Genomic DNA, 17,789 nt, shown 5'->3' on the forward strand with positions numbered 1-17,789 from the left:
CACATGCTAACAAATTGGGTAACCTTTAAGTTCCTAGAAACATGCAACCTACCAAGAGTGAATTATGAAAAAAACAGAAAATCTGAAAAGACCCATTACTAATGCAGAGATTTAATCAGTAATCACAAAACTCCCAACCAAGAAGAGCCTGGGCCTCAGTGGCTTCACCGATCAATTCTACCAAATATTTCAAGATTAGTTAATTCCTAAATTCTTTCAATAACTGAAAAAGAGGGATCATTCCCAAGATAATTTTACAAGGCTAGAATTGCCCTGATATCAAAGCTAGATAAGGACACCACAAGAAAAGTAAATCATAGGTCAATGTCCCTGATGAATACAGGTATAAAAATTCTCAATAGCATATTAACAAACATAATTCAACAATGATCACATTAAAAATGATCATGTCTATGGTCAAGTAGGACTTATCTGGGGTGCAAGAATGGTTCAATACATGTAAATCAGTAAATATGATAGAGTTTCCTTGTCGCACAGCAATTTAAGGATCTGGCATAGATACCATAGTGGCTCAGGTCACTGCTGTGGCAGGGGTGCAATCCCTAGTCTGGGAACTTCTACATGCCTCAGGAATGGCCAAAAAAATGTGAGATACTACATTAATAGAATGAAAGACAAAAAACTATGATCATCTTGATATGTGGAGAAAAGCACTTGAAAAATACAAATCTTTTCATGATGAAACTCAACAAACTAAGGATAGAAGGATCATACCTCAATATAATACAGACCATACGTTATTAACTCAGTTAATATCAGCAGTGAAAAGTTGAAAGCTTTTTGTTTAGAATCAGGACTAAGACAAGAGTGACCACTCTCACCACTGCTATTCAATACAGTAATGGAAATCCTAGCCAGAACAATCAGGCAAGAAAAAGAAGTGAAAGATATCTAAATGAGAAAAAATGTACTATTACCTTTGTTTGAAGATATGATCTTACATAAAGAAAATCCTAAAGACTACTTTTTTAAAACCTTCTAATCAGCAAATTCAATAAAGTTTTAGGATAGAAAAAAATCAACGTTAAGTCAACTGCATTTCTATAAACAATGAGCTATATGAAAAATAAAACGATCCCATTCACAATAGCAAGAACAACAAAAAAATACTTAGGAATAAATTTAACTAACAAGGTGAAAGACCTGTATTCTGAAAACTCTTAAGTTTAAAGAAATTAAAGAGAAAACAAATACATGGAAATATATCTCATTCATGAATTGGAAGAATATGGTTAAAATATCCCTTCTACCCAAAGCCATGTATAGATTCCAAGCAATCTTTATCAAAATCCCAATATATTTCTCACAAATCAAAGTAACCCTAAATTTTGGATGAAACCATAAAAGACCCTGTATAATCAAAGCAATCATGAGAAAGAACAGTGCTAAAGGCATCACATTTCTTCATTTCAAACTACTACATATCTATAGTCATCAAAACAGTACAGTTCTAGCATAAAGATAAGACACACAGACCAATAGAACAGAATTGGGAGCCCAGAAATATACTCTAACATATATAGTCAACTAATATTTGACAAGGGAGCCAAAAATACTCAATAGGGACAGGATAGTCTCTTTAATAAATGGTTTGGGGAAGCTAGAATCTCTATCTTACACACTCAAAAAAAATTTAACTCAAAGACTTAAACCTAAAACTCCCAGAAGAAAACATAGAGGAAAAGATCCTTGACATTGGTCCTGGCAACAATATATTGGATTTAACATTAAAATCACAAGCAGCAATAGCAAAAATGAATAAATGTGACTACAGACTAAAAAGCTTCTTCACAGAAAAAAACAATCATCACAATGAAAAGAGAAGCTATGGGAGAAAAAATTTGGAACTCAGGTGTTAATACCCAAAACTATTAGGAACACCTTTAACTCAACAGAAAAAAAAAATCTGATTTAAAAATGGAAAGAACATTTTTCCAAAGACAACATATAAATAAACAACAGATATGTGAAAAATGCTTATCATTAATTATCAGGTAAACGTAACTCAAATGCACAAGATATTACACCCGTTAGAATGGTTACTATAAAAAGACAGACGAAAAGTGTTGGCATGGATGCGGAGAAAAAGGGGCCCTTGCGCATTGTTTTTAGGAAGGTAAACTGGTACAGCCATAATGGAAAACACTATAGAGGTGCCTCCCAAAGTTACAAAATAGAACTACCATATTACCTTGCAATTCTACTACTTGGATACATAGTTTAGCTTATGAAATGAAATCAGTATCTTAAAGAGAGATCTGTATTCCTGTTTATTGCGGCAGTATTTACAATAGGCAATATATGAAAACAACCTAAGTGTCTGCCATCAGATGAACGGTTTAAAAAATGTTGTATGTATATACAATGTCATATTATTCAGCCATGAAAATAAAGGAAATTCTGCCATTTGGTACAAATTGGATGGACTTTGAGGGCATTATGACAGGAATAAAATACCGTATGATTTCACTGATACATGAATCTAAAAAAAAAACTTAACTGAGAAACAGGGGCTAGAATGGTGCTTATCAAGGGCAAGGAGTGGGGGAAATGAGGCTATGTTGGTCAAAAGGTACAAACTCCCCATTATAAGAGGAGTAAGCTCTGGAGATCTCATGCACAGCAGGGTAGCTAATTAAGAATACCGTATCATATACTTGAAAGTTAAGATAGTATATCTTAAATAGTCTCACCACAAAGAGAAATGGTAATTATGTGAAGGGATGGAGGTGCTAACAAACCCTGTGATCATCGTTTGGTAATGTATACGTACCAAATCATCACATTATACACCCTTATACAAAATTATAAAATATTATGTAGTACTGCCTATGTTATATAATACTGTCAAAATGATATACTACTTAAGGCAATCTACAGATTCAATGCAATCCTTATCAAGTTACCAATGGCATTTTTCACAGAACTAAAACAAAAAAGAAATCTTAAAATGTGTATGGAAACACAAAAGACCCTGAAAAGCCAAAGCAATCTTGAGGAACAAAAATGGAGCTGGAGCAATCAGGTGCCCTAACTTCAGACTGTAATACAAAACTAGTCATCAAAACAGTACGGTACTGACAAAGACATCAATCAATGGAACAGGATAGACCAGAAATAAATTCATGCATCTATGGCCAAGTAATCTCACAAAGGAGGCAAGAATTTACAATGGAGAAAACATAGTATCTTCAATAAGTGGTGCTGGGAAAACTAGGCAGCTACATATAAAAGAATGAAATTAGAACATTTCTCTATAACACCACACACAAAAATAAAACTCAAAATGGATTAAATACTTAAATAAAAGACCAGACACTACTCAACAGTTAGAGGAAAACACAGGCAGAGCACACTTTGACATGAATCACACAGTGGTGTTATTTTTACACCTACCTCACACCAGTAATGAAAATAAAAACAAAAAAAACAGGACCTAAATTTAAAAGCTTTTACTACACAGTGAAGAAAACCATCAACAAAAAGGAAAGGCATCCTACAGAATGAGAGAAAATATTTGCAAAGGATGTGACCGACAAGGGATTAATTCCCAAAATATACAAACAGCTCATGCCACTTTTTTTTTTTTTGTATTTTTAGGGCTGCACCTGTAGCATATGGAAGTTCCCAGGCTAGGGGCTAAATTGGAGCTGTAGCTGCCAGCCTACACCACAGCAACACTAGATCTGACCTGCATCTGTGGGCTACCTGCAACTCAAAGCAACAGCAACGCTGGATCCTTAACCCCACTGAGTGAGGCCGGGGATCAAACCTGCATCCTCATGGATACTATTTGGGTTCATTATCACTGAGCTGCAATGGGAACTTCTCATGAAATTTATTTAAATGAACAATCCAATCAAAAAGAACAGAAGACTTCGACATTTCTCCAAAGGTAAATGGCTGATAAGTACGTGAAGAGATGCTCAATCTCACTACTAGAGAAATACAAATCAAAACTACAGTGAGGTATCACCTCACACTGGCCAGAATGGCCATCATCAATATGTCTGCAAGTAACAAATGCTGGAGAGGGTGTGGAGAAAAGGGAGTCTTCCTACATTCTTGGTGGGAATGTAAATTGGTGCAGCCACTAGGAAGCAGAGTATAGATATTCCTTAGAAAATACAAAAGAGAACTACCATATTATCCACAAATCCCACTCTGGGTGTATATCTAGAAAATACCATAATTCGCAAAGATACGTGCACCCCAGTGTTCATTTCAGCACTATTTACAATAGCCAAGACATGAAATAACTAAATGTGCACTGATGAAAGAATGAAGATGTGTTATATATGTACCATGGAATACTATTTAGCCATAAAAATGAATGAAATGATGCCATTTGTAAGCAACACGGATGGACCTATAGATTGTCATACTAAGTGAAATAAATCAGGGAAAAACAAATATCATATGCTATCACTTATATGTTGAATCTAAATTATGAAAGAACTTATTTATAAAGCGGAAGACTCACAAATTTCTAAACCATAATTTCCTTATGGTTACCAAAGGGAAACCATGAGGGAAGGATAAATGGGAAGGATGAAATTAATATATATACACTACTAAATCCAAAATAGATAGTCAACAAGGACCTACTGTATAGTACAGGGTAATCTCAATAGTCTGTAGTAATGCATATGGGGAAAAAAGAATGGATAAATGCCGAGGTGTTACTGATTCACTTTTCTGTACAGCTGAAACTAATATCGCAAGTCAACCTGCTACTTTATACCCTTATAAAATTGAAAGATAGATACCATTTCTGTTTCAAGTTTTAATTTATGATATGTAAAACGCTAATATTTTTAAGTTTTATAAAAGATCTGGCACGTTTCATCTCGATATCCTTTATTTTTGTCCATACCCATGGTGTGTGGAAGTTCCCAAGCCAGGGATTGAACCCATTCTACAGTTGCAGCCTGTGCCACAGCTGCAGTGCCACTGGATGCTTCATCTGCTGCGACACACAAAAATTTCCAATCTTGACATATTTAAATTATACGAAGGCAATAAGGTGATGTATTTTAGAGAAATAGTATTGCCATTTGTGATAGCAAGCTTTCATTGTTGACCTCCCGGAGTCATTTTTCCTTAGATCATACACCTCAAGTATTTCTTATATAGGAATTTAGTTATATTATCTGGAAATATGTAAAGTTTAGAAAGCCTTGAATACATTAAAACATTAGCAGAATTCATCCATCTGTTTTAAGGTCACACATTTAAGTTTTCATTACTAATGACTCAGATTTTTTAGAACCCTGTTCTCAGCCAATACTGGCAAAGTGTCAATGTATATTATCACCAGAAACCTGTGCCTTAAATTAAAGTTATGGGAATCTGGCCATGTTAGAGCATGAATGCATGAAGTTATACATGCACAACTGAAATGGATCCATCTAACTTTTTTTAGGATAAGAAGCTGTTATCCCTTTAGGGTGTTCATACAAAATGTAAATTCACTAATATGGAGACATCAGTATAAAACCTTTTATTCTACTTCATGGGATTTTAACACTATCTTTCTAAAGAAAGGAATCAAGCAGGCTGAAACTAAACTGGTAACTTCAGAAAAGAAAACATTTATAGAAAATATAGTATATTTTAAGATCAACTGATGACTGCTGCCACTCAGAGTTACAGAAATCCTGTATGCTTCCATTTGAGGGGAAAAAAAAGCCCAAATATTTACACTGAATAAACTGTGGTGTCTCTCTCTCTCTCTCACACACACACACACAGTGGTTCCAAGATGTGAATAATTCTGTTCTTTCCACTGATATCTTTGGTTCAGTTTATTTCAGAGTCCTGGATTACAGTTCTAGCTCTGTCCATGATATAATATTGCGGGTGGAGGAGGAAGCAGCAAATTAAACCAACAGGCTGGGATGGAAAGGAATAGTTGAACTGAAAACCTGAAAAGCACAGGAGGACAGATGAGATGAGTTAGTTTTATTCCCTTTCCCAGGTCCTTCAGACAAAGTCTGATTAGAGGGATCACTTTCAACCTGATGTCAAGACATAATAAGACCCAACATTTTCAGCACCGTATCAGGACTTCATCCTGAAAAAGTGATTCGGATCCATATTGCTGAAAACAAGGCCTATGTGGTAATACGAGGGCCCCAAGATCCAAAAGTCTGCATAGAAAATAATGGATGATATAAAGATCACCTAGAAGGATACCTGCTGACAAAACAAACCTGGAGTTTAGCTTAGACGTGAGGGTAGAATTCAGAGTAGTTGTTTCCCAAGGATGTAGGCTCCAAACCACATAGTCACCTCGGACTCCCTTTGTTACCTGTCAATCAGCCATCAAGAGCTCATGATTTTTGCAACCTAAATGCCTCATCAAACTGCCCCTTCTCTTCCACTTCTATGACCATCCCGTTGGCCAAATGCCCAGGTATAGGATAATAAGTTCCAACATTAACTTTCCAATCGTAGTGTTTTCCCTCTCCAGTCTCTACATCATGACTAGATAAACTGTTGCTTAAACTCAGCTCTTAACCGTCACCACCTTGCTTTAAATCTTTAAGGATACTGGACAGTAAAGTTCAAAACTTAATGGAGTCATGAATAAACATGACATTATTACAGCCATTCCAAGTTGAAAGGTACTTAATTTACAAATTGTACTCACACACATAATCTCATTATATCTTCTAAATACCCTTATAGAAAGGTGCTGTCCACTTTGCTGATATCACCACGTCTACGTACCTCAGCACAAGGTGCATCATGTTGTGTATCGTGCTGGTCTAAGGGGAACAACTCCAATAGGAATGTGGCCAAGCAAAGGAGCTCACACAAGCCTTGCAAAGCAGCCGGAGGTCTAGACGGGGGCTTCTCTGTGTAGTCCAAGGAGCCAACTTCCAGGCCTCTGAAGAGCAAGAGAAGCCAGTGTCTTGGGACAACTTGGCCTCCAGAGGAGGAAGAGCCTTTGCTACTAGGGAGAAGGAATTTGCTCGAAAGAAGTTGACACTGTAAGATTTTAACGTTCACGGCGAATGCTGTTGGTACATGGTAGAAGATAAGAATTACAAGAAAAAGAGTAGAACTTAGGGAGAGGAAGTATGGAAGAGATTTACCCGCCTCAGAACCTTTTTTTCCACTCTTCTGTAACTTCCTTCTCACCAGCCCTTTGTCCAGTTAACTTCCTGACAAAAAGATCTCTGTCCATTCAGACTGGGCCCCACAGTGGGCCATCCCTATGCCTTTCTCTTGAAGTTACCTTGCCTTTTTCTCATGTTACATAAAGGATTATGGTTCATCTTAGATTATTATACTTACTCAGGGTACCTGAAGGAGTTTAAAAATACTCATAAATAAAAATAACTGAACAGCAGAAAAAGTTGCATAAAAGATCTAAAGAAAAGTTTGTCTTTGGGGGACTTTTTTGTTTTGTTTTCCTCATCTAGTATCTGCCTTTCCATATATATGTGCTCAATTATCCTTGCTACTCACTGATGGTTCCTCCTCCATACGCCATAGTCCAAATCCAAGTCATTGGCTTAGGTAATTAACAGTATTAATTAATCACTGGCAAAGCATTTCATGCAGAGCCTCTCCATGGATTACTGAAAAGACTGCAGGTTGCACCTTTGTATTAAGTACCTACCCACAGTGGAATAAGCACTCTTAAACAAGAGTTTGGCGTGCAACGGAGCTAGGGGAAGATGAACATGGCAGCCCTTGTGTATAACCTGTCCAGTGACTCTTCCTGGACAGGTTACTGACAAAAAGTGAACAGATGCTAGATGTTAAGGTAGTATAAAGCACATCACTAAAATTTAATTTTTAAGTTTAGATTTCAGGTTGGTCTAAGCTCTTTGTTTGCAGACCTAAATTCATGTATACACACACACACATTTACAATATATGTGCTAACAATTGCCACATATTTAAAGACAGTCATAAGTGTTTAACTTGCCTTCAAATTTAGGTTAGCTGCAAGTATCAAGGATTATCTTTTTTTTTTAACCCATGGTACACAGCTGCTTTGGTAAACACCTTTCCTGAGCACATGCTTTCTAACCATTAATAACAAGTGGCCTTGGGTGTGCCCAAGGAAAAAACCTTGTGTGCAAACCTAGGAACTACTGAATCATCTCTTGTAAAAATATAATAAATATAATGAGTGAAGCATTAAAATATACCTAAAGCAGGAGCAGTTCCTTCATTGTTTTGTAACTGTTTACTTGTTTTTTTCCCCACCTGCTATTTGATCTTAATCATTTAACTTCTTCCATAAGCCAGGAAAAGTAAGGATATCACAACAGAAAAAATACAATTTTTAGATTCAGACAGCTATTAACTTTAAGTTAATCTCTTTCAAATCAGCTATGTAAAAGTGGAAAATTTCCAAGAGTAGAAAACTTGTTGATAATATCATTTACCATAAAGTCTCAGAATATGATATTTGATAATGTACATAAAAGCACTTGGCTTAAAGTAGGTATTCAGTTAATAGTAGTTAGTATTCTTCTTTCTTGTATTCTTGGCATCCACCACGGTGAGTAATACAGCCTACGCACTTGAAAAATGTTTCTTAAAAAATTAATGTTTAAATTCAGCAGCTTGGTGGTGCTTCATTTTCAATGTCAATTAATTCCAGATTACAAACCAGAGTGTTCAATAGCACCAAGTCACTAAGTCACAGCTCCCCCCACATTTTCTATAGAAAATTAGGACAATGGCAGGTCACTCAGTCCATTAATAACCTAATTATTCTGAGGGTTAGTTCAACCCAAGGCCTCAACCATATGTGATAAGAAATTCTAACTGTACTCTTCTGCCTCTCCCCAAGATATTTTCCTGTTCTGTTTTGCCTGTCTCTGCGGAAAGCAATAAAAGTTACTATATTGCAATAGGATAAACCCCATCTAAAACCAACGTCTTGAGGGAATTTCAAAATAGCATGTTATGGAATGAGCCTAATCATTGGTTGTGATTCTTGGGACAAGTTGTTTAAAACACTTCCAGGCCTCAGATTTCACATGGGTCTTACAGGAATGATGATACTCAGTCAACTGTGCTGTAATGAGATTTATATGTCTGTCTGGTCCTTTTCCTGGCTCTTTATTCACTAGAGCTCACTACTGAAGAAGCCTTGATCGTCCTAATTCCTTCTGTTTAGATAGTGAAAATATTTATCAGTGCAGATTTCCCCTTAGGTTGAGGTTCCCATTCACAGTTTCACATTGCCCTATCACTAGGTGGTATGAATGTGGCAGAGGCAGTTAACTATACACTTCAAGTCTCACACTTCCTATATGGTATAGTTCTTGGTCTGGAAAAGGGCTGCCCATCCAAGGCAATATTCACTTGGGTGTGGCTGTGAGACTACTTCTCTCCAAAGGGGTGTATGCCAAGATGGTGAAACAGTGAGCACACCTTCCTCCTCCCTTCCCCACCTGCCAGGTGAATAGCGAGGACTTTAGGCCCCAGGAGATGGTAGAGCCTTAACCCTGGGTCATTATGCAGGAAAAAGCCTCTGGCCAAAAGGGAACAATTACACTCAACTCTAATGTCAATGAGAACGAAATCTTTATTTTGTTAAGCCACTAAAATTTAAGTATTTGTTAGGGTACCTAGCATTACCTTAAGAAATACAGTAGAGGAGTTACCATCGTGGCTCAGTGGCGATGAACCCAGTTAGCATCTATAAGGATGTGGGTTCAATCCCTGGCCTTGCTTAGTGGGCTAAAGGATCCATTGTTGCTGTGAGCTGTGACACAGATCACAGATGCAGCTTGGATCTTGTGTGGCTGTGGGGTAGGCCAGCAGCTACAGGTCTGATTTGACCCCCAGCCTAGGAACTTCCACATGCTGCGGTGCAGCCCTAAAAAGACTTTAAAAAAAAAAGAAAAAGAAAGAACGAACCATGGTAGAGAAACATAGGTTTTTTTTTTTAGAATGGTGACAGGGTCCTCTGCCCATCAGCCTGGCAGGAGATATTAAAACTGATGTAAAGTAATAAACTATTACATAATAAGTGGAAGTGATAAGATTTCTAATCTTCAAGTTATATGGGATCCACAGAGATGTTTAATGTGGCCCGTAGTCTTTTACAAAAATGGAATTAGCTGCCCATGTTTTCTAAATGGCAGATTTTACATAAAAATCTGAGTGTTCAGCTTCTTTGAAATAGCAACATGGATGGACCTAGAGATTATCATGTTAAGTGACATCAGTCAGACAATGAGACACCAACATCAAATGCTTTCACTGACGTGTGGAATCTGAAAAAAAGGACAGACTGAACTTCTTTGCAGAACAGATGCTGACTCACAGACATCGAAAAACTTATGGTCTCCAGAGGAGACAGTTTGGGGGGTGGGGGGATGTGCTTGGGCTGTGGGATGGAAATCCTGTGAAATCAGATTGTTACGATTATACAACTACAGATGTGATAAATTCATTTGATAAAAAGAAAATTTGGAGACTGACCACACTGTGCCCGAGTTCCTACAATGTGCCAGTTAACTGTAGATGAGGAGCAGGTGACCACAAAGCTCCCACCATGCCATTCGCAGAATTGTGTCAGCTATTCTTGTACCTAAGCTTACAGACTGTCAGAATTTAACCAGGTATACAGAAACCACAACTTAACTGGGGAACTAGTGACACAGGTGACAAAGAAAAGGAGATAATCATTGGGACTGTGAAATAAACCAGAGATGGACACAGAAGCTGCTTTTACCACTTGGCTGGAGAGAAAAAGGAGATAGTGTAGGAACCCGGGGTCATGGCCACTCTAGGTACTGGCAGCCAGGGTATGCAGCCGTTGCTGGAGAGGCTGGTAGAGGCAGAGAAAGAGGAGGGCAGAAGGACTTGGCTTCCCTCTTCACCTTGCCCTCTGTTTTCTACTGTGATTTCACCCTGCAGGAAGCCCTCTGTCTTCTACTGTGATTTCACCCTGACTCAGAGCCTGGGGAGACACATCCTGCAGGGTTTAGCACTTCTGTGATACAGATCAAAGGAAGGAGAGGAAGGCATATATAGACCTGAAGGTAAACAAGCCTGGAATCTCAATAACCACCTGTTCTAATCATCTATCTTGTCCACCTGATCCCTATCAATACTTGAGTGTGTCCTGTCTTTATAGGATGAGAGGGTCTATTTTTCAGTTTCTCTTCACAGAACTGGCCGTTTTCCCCACTTTTTTTCTTTTCCATTTCAGGGGGTGGTATTGATTGATGTAACCACATTGTTTGGCTTCTTACTTTAAACTGGGTTTTCAAGCTCATGAGAAAACTTTTCCTAACATTGAAAAATTATTTCAGGGTAAGAGCAATAATATGTGCAATAATGACTTCCACTTACTAAACACACACTGTCAGAGCCTATATTAAGTGGCTCATTATGACAATATTGCAAAGTAAGTTATTTACCTCATTTTATTGAGGAAAAACCTGAATCCAAGGTAGGTTAAGGGAATTTTCAAGGTCATATAACTGACAAGTGGCACAACAGAATTCCAACCAAAATCATTCAGCTAGATTCCTTTAGACACTGGTTATTTCCATTGTTTATTGTCCATCTCAGCATGATCTTATTTTTCTTCCTGTGGAATTTTGAGTATATGGTGGTCCTGAAGCCTCATAACCACCTCTCATTGCTTAGAGGTCACAGTGACGTGATTGTATAGCCCAGCTCTAGACTGTAATATAAAATAACCAATATACAGCTAGCCAAGTACCTTCTCTAAGAAGACCAAACACATTCGTATAAAAGAAAAGTTTGGCTGGAACATTTCATTCAAACAAATTCGGATTCCAGTTCAGGACAAAAAAGTGGTAAGATTCCTTCCAACATATTGTTACTGCACAGACATATATGGAGAAACGTAGGTAGGTTCCAAGAGAACATTATTTTGGAAAACACAGATCTAAGGATGAGGAAGATTCCTTACTAAGGTTGTGATGCAGGTGACATCACCAGTTTTAGTGACTTCGGGAATTAGGTATACTTTTTTTTTCCTGGTCTTTTTAGGCCACACCCACAGCATATGGGGGTTCCCAGGCTAGGTGTCGAATTGGAGCTGCAGCTGCCAGCCTATGCCACAGTGTGCCAGATTTGAGCCACATCTGCGACCTACATCACAGCTCATGACAATGCCCGATCTTTGACCCACTGAGCAAGGCCATGGATTGAACCTGTGTCCTCATGGATACTCATCAGATTCATTTCCACTGAGGCACGACAGCAACTCCAAGTATATGTTACTTTTGCTCTTCCCCTCTCGTTTCTTCAGTCACTACCCAGGAGTGCTACCTCAGCAAACTCTAGAGTACTTTGGCTTTTCAAAGCTGTTTTTAAATCAAGTTCAAGTCACATCGAGGCTTATTTATTTTTTCTACTGTGTTTCACATGGATGATGATTCCATTCCTTCTGCATCTCTTTATTCTCATTATCTCAGACACAACGTGCTCTGGGCCCTCATCCATACTGAGCACAGTTATCCAAAATTCCTCAGGTGTCTTTTCACTCTGCTGGGAGGCAGTACAGTGGTTCTGAGTACAGGATGTGAAGCCAGACCACCTGAACATGAATCTAGACTCTGAACTTAATAGCTCTCTGACCTTGGGCTAGTTATAAACCTCCCCTGACTAGGCTTTTGTGGCACAGACTATACATTAAAGGTTGAAAAATGTGAGGGGGAGGACAACACGGAAGAGTAGAAAGACTTTAAGTCACCTCCTCTTATGAGTGCACCATAATTGCTGAACAACCAGTGATTAAAAAACTAGGACCTACAAAAAATTATTCCATGTCCAGAGATGCAAAGAAGAAACCACAACCGTTATGAAATGTGAAAGTTCACTGGTCAAGGCAGACACACAGGAAATGTAGGAAATCATCCACACATTAAATATATTAATACCAGTAATTGTGAGAGGAGGCAGGTACAAATGCAGGCTATTTAAAATGCATCTGAAATTAAGATATCAGAAACTTAAAACAATCATATGTATATACATAAAATCTATATGTGTGTGTATATGTATCTAAATTTTGAGGTTGAAATTCCTTCTCAAAATAACCAGGTAACCAGGAATCTATCACATTTCTTGCACTGTGTACGATCAAGTCACAGCATTAGAAATTGGTGTCCATTGTTCTGAGGAACCTGTATACAATGAGCACAAGGGACACATGATTTTCAAGATCAAAACCTCATGGTAACTGCCAACCAAAAATCTCTTATTAGATATACACACAAAATAGATATATACACAAAAAGTCAAAAGGAATTCAAATACTAAAGATAATCATTAAATCACAAAGAGATAAGAAAAACGCTCCTCCAGTATACCCAAGAACTTGTGCTTTGAACATGCATGCTTCCTTGTTCCGAGATCCTCAACAAGGTGCTACCCACTACAGAAGGTCTGGGGTATTAGTTCATACCAGAATTATCTACCTCCCATTCCTTCTCCATAGTAATTGCTGATAGGAGCTGTTTGGATGGTAACCTACTGTGGGCCAGTGTTACATTAAGCACCTAAAATGTACTATTCCATGTGAGTGGTACTCATCCATCCTGAACCCCCAGGCTACTTGTCTTCCAAACCCACCTCAGATGATGGCCAAAAGCATGAAGAAATATTCCTTTGGCATGCCGACACAGTTAAAAGGGCCTCATGGGAAAAGATAAACCAAGAAGCAACAAACATGAGATGTACATAGAGACTCTAGGTTACTGCAACAATCCTGGGTTGTGGGTCATAGTTCACATTGTCAGCGGGAAAACTCATTGAACCCAAGTTTGTAAAACTGCATCAATGGTGATAAGTTGGAAAAAGTCATGACTGGTAACGTTGAGTCACAATTAGTTTCAGATGGGAGCAGTTTACGGCTAGGCACTACACATCAGTTCTTTACAATGTGCATGAACATCACCTGGGGCTCTTGTTACACTGTGGATTCTAACTTAATACATCTTAGCTGGGGCCTGAGCCTCTGAAGTTCTAACAAGCTCCCCAAAAATACTAAAAACCACTGATCCTCAGGCAGTAGTTTGCATAACAAGCCCACACACCACCTCAACACAGGTTTAAAGTGGAAAAAACCAAGTTGACTTACCTCAAGTCTCCTCACGCATGAAGGTGGCATTAGAACCTTCCAGCCAAGGTGCATGATCTTACCACATAAGCCATCATTCATGGGGCGGGGAGCAGGAGGAGTCCAAGCCAGCACTGAGTCTCAGCATGTGAGGGGTTCAAAGCCTGGGGTTAAGTCTCAGCTGTATAGAAATCAAGACAGGGAAAAAATGGGCAGCAGTAACAGAAACAGCAACAATGAATAAATAACCCATGTTAGAACAACAGAATAAGGTAGCCTGGGTTATTTGAAGGCAGGCCCAGGAACTCCAGACCCAGGACGCTAGACTCACTAGCACAGAAAAGGCAAACTTTCAAAGTTTTAACAACAAATAACAGAAAGAAGCAAGTGTAGGCAAACCAACACCGCCAAGGTTAGCATAGGGTCGCAAACGTCCAGAAAACAAGCTGGCAGATTTCCCAGATATGGGAAGTGAATTTACCTGCTCATCTTCAGCTTCCAGAAGGAACTGAGAAAAGGAAATCAAAGCATCTAGTGGCAAAAGACATAGCAGGTTCAGCACAGAATCCAGCAACGGACGAACTGACGGAGTCGGGAAAATTCAGCAAACGCTCGGCTCTGCTACCCACGCTAAGCTTCGTAAAGTTATACTGTACGGGACCAATGAAAAGCCCGTACCCCTTGCGTGGGGAAGAATCATCAACACGTGTGAGTTAAATGGCTCTAGCTGTGAAAACTGGCAAACAGTACGAGGCAAGAAGAACGCTGGTAGAGCCTGGAGTCTCAAACTGAGGTTGCAGATCATAGTATCGGCATCACCTGGGAACCTGCGTGGGAATGTAAATTCTCAACCCCACCCCCTCCACACCTACCAATCAAAAATTGCGGGGGTGGCACCCTTAAGCCAAGTTCCAACAAGCCCTCCAGGTGATTCTGATTCTGATGCCTGCTCCTGCTCTAGAGTCTATTGAAAGCATGGGTGAATCCATAAGGCCAGGTGTGGCAAAGGACAGTCATTATAAGTAGTCTTAATAACAGTGCTTTTAAAGACCCAGTGAAGACTAAAGGCTGTAAAACAGGGAGAAGAAAACCCAGTAGAGATCACGCAAAATAATAAGTAATAAAACATGCTCAGTGATCAACAGCAACAACAACAAATGTGGATGAATGTAAATTATAATAAAATTACAAGAGAAAAATCTAATAACAAGAATTAACAATCTTTGCCTTTTCAGCTTTTTATTTCCCAACCACATAAATGTGTCTACTGGCAAGGACACCATTAGGAATTTTCAATAATCCATATGTCTCTTTTAAACATATTTCTCCAGCATAGTAAGGTAGACCTCCTTAGGTAGGTAGCTCTTTGGCCAGGATGGTCATGCCATATAAGTATATTTAACAGAGTATCCAGAGGATTTGCTAAAAATCCTAAGCCCAAAACTTGTTTTCAGAAAGTCACATGGTACAATAAAATGGAGATAGCAAAAAAAAAATTGAAAAATTTAATTTTCATGTCTAATCCGAACCAGGATCTAGATACTTACTGGATTCTACATAAAATGTCCACACCTCCCTAATTTAAGCTTACAAAGCATATAGGGATGCTTTTGGTTCTAAGTAACAGAAATCTTCTCGGGATAGACTTACAGAGAAAGGGTATTTGTGTGTTTGTAAATGAGCAAGCCTAGAGCTAGCTTTGCTATTTTTCAGGGTAGGTCCTGGTCTTTCCAGAGGTTCGGTAGGGCCACATGGACCAGATACGCTCTACTTGACTGCCCATATTCAGATTCCATGCTCAGGTTTCCCCACTGTGGCAAATTTGCTTCCAGCGGTAATCTGAGCTTTCTGCCTACTCACATCGCCTGGGATGAGGGGTGTCAGGGGACGAGGAGGAGAGGTCAGGAAGTAAAGAGAGAAGATACTGATTCCTGAGAAGGGCATCCTCTCTCAGAAGTGCCAGCAGGTCTCTCCTACTCTCTCATTGGCCCAAAATGCCCTAGACTTCCTCATCCCTACAAAGGGTGAAAAAAGCATGGTTAGCCTAATCTGCTTGGGGAGGGGGAGGGGGACACAGGAAAATATTACAATGCCAAACTTCCTTTTGTGTCATGATAAAAATTTTTGATGAAAAGAGAGTATTTGGTCAATGAAATAAATTTTGTTGTTAGGGGAATTACTTCATAATCATGTGATTCAAGTTATGTGTTAGGAAATTCTTGGCAGCCAGGTAGGAGACATTTCCATTTAAATTATAATTTTTATGTGGCCTGTGATTAGATGATTTTGATCTCTGGACTTCAGGGAAGATGGAAACAAACAAACAAAAAAAACACTAATCAATTACCATTCTATGCAACCAATTAAAAATCAAGGCCAACTTTAAAAAACAAAAACAAAGGCTATATTAGTATTTACTGTATGAATATCTGTTCTGTAATAGAAAAATGTACTGAAAGTAGCTAATATACATGCACCTCTTTCCATCTGCCTCAACTAGAAGAGCTATTTCTCACAATCATTCAAATTAGAAGGCAAGTAAAATTAGAATGGAGTGGAAAGCCAACTGAATTCTACTGAGGTATGTTCATATTCATATCACCAAAAAACACAAGTATGACTTAATTTGCCTAGGAATTAATATTGGAAAATGAAATATAAATGCAACTTCTTAGACTGACTTTAAGAGGACCACCAATACTATAGAGCCCGAGGAAAACTTTGTAGACCTTTAAAACCCTCCAAGATGAATGCACCATGTTTCAAAGATAATATGGACTTATAGATTAATTTTACAGGTCAATGAGGTTATCTGTAATTTTTACAGAATTATTATTAATGAATATGAGAAATGCAGCAGGAAGAACATATTTGATTTTAGTAATCTTAGATATTCTCTTAAAAGTTAAAATTAAACTGTGTTGAACATTCTCATGTCACCAGAAAAGTGGATTGAACTACAAATGAGGAGTAATGATGAATAATGCTATTTTACATCAAAAAAACATCCAGCCAAGTCATGAAGGGACTTATGTTAGGTATAGTCAGGTTTAATATCTACAGCAATCACCTGGAAATAGGAGTAAACATTATGTTAATGAAATTTGCAGATGATACTAAATCGAAGGGTGCCGTTAGCATGCATAATAACATAATGGATAAAGGATTTTGAAAGAGCAAATATGACCTTTTACTTAAAAAAAAATTAGATGACTGCAATGGGTATAAAGTTTTTTTTCAAGAGTCATTCTATGGAAGGAAAAGCAAGGCATCCCTAACATTCAGAAAGCTGTTTTAAAAATATTTGACTTTGGTAATAATGTAATGGAGTTAAAAACCAATACAGTATTTGAAGCCTAGCTATGTTCAATTTTCACTTTACGATGAGAAGAAAACAGTTTTTCTATAAAGTTTTGATGAGACTGATGTTTAAATATTGAAAACAACTTGGTGTTTATCAATGCACCCAAGTTTAGGACAATGGGATTGAACACATCTGAAATGAGATGGGCAATAAAAATGATTAAAGAGTCACCTAATGAACTTCCAAGAAAAGATTAATCCTGTAGTCTTCAAACCCAAGAAAAGGAAGCACGAGAGATAGCATGTTATAATTTTCTTCACTAAGGAATAGTAAAGAAAAGCTCCATTCGCTCAAAGCGCTAGGTGTTCCTTGGTGTAATCT

At 38.2% G+C, this 17,789-nt stretch overlaps 1 protein-coding gene across 16 annotated transcripts in view; it reads right to left on the reverse strand.

Moving 5' to 3' along the window:
- LOC146401023 (uncharacterized) overlaps positions 1-17,789 on the reverse strand; it is a 395,912-nt gene that overhangs the window by 319,696 nt on the left and 58,427 nt on the right. For 5 of the 16 annotated variants that reach the window (XR_014813277.1, XR_014813279.1, XR_014813278.1 and 2 more), the window contains exons 1-3: positions 14,586-14,724; positions 14,126-14,285; positions 6,757-6,916 (exon numbers count right to left, since the gene is read on the reverse strand). The exons of 1 other annotated variant lie outside the window; for it this stretch is intronic. The gene's annotated coding sequence lies outside the window, so the exon portion shown is untranslated. Of the gene's footprint in view, positions 1-4,869; positions 6,335-6,756; positions 7,047-11,417; positions 13,170-14,125; positions 14,286-14,585; positions 14,725-17,789 lie in introns of those variants that run through there. 10 more of the 16 variants (XR_014813283.1, XR_014813275.1, XR_014813282.1 and 7 more) reach the window with 7 other exon arrangements.

The sequence above is a fragment of the Sus scrofa genome, chromosome 8, assembly GCF_054392235.1.
Source record: "Sus scrofa isolate SSC_HxYL_T2T_F1_AM1 chromosome 8, Sscrofa_HxYL_maternal_Yorkshire_Landrace_v2.0, whole genome shotgun sequence".
NCBI lineage: Eukaryota > Metazoa > Chordata > Mammalia > Artiodactyla > Suidae > Sus > Sus scrofa.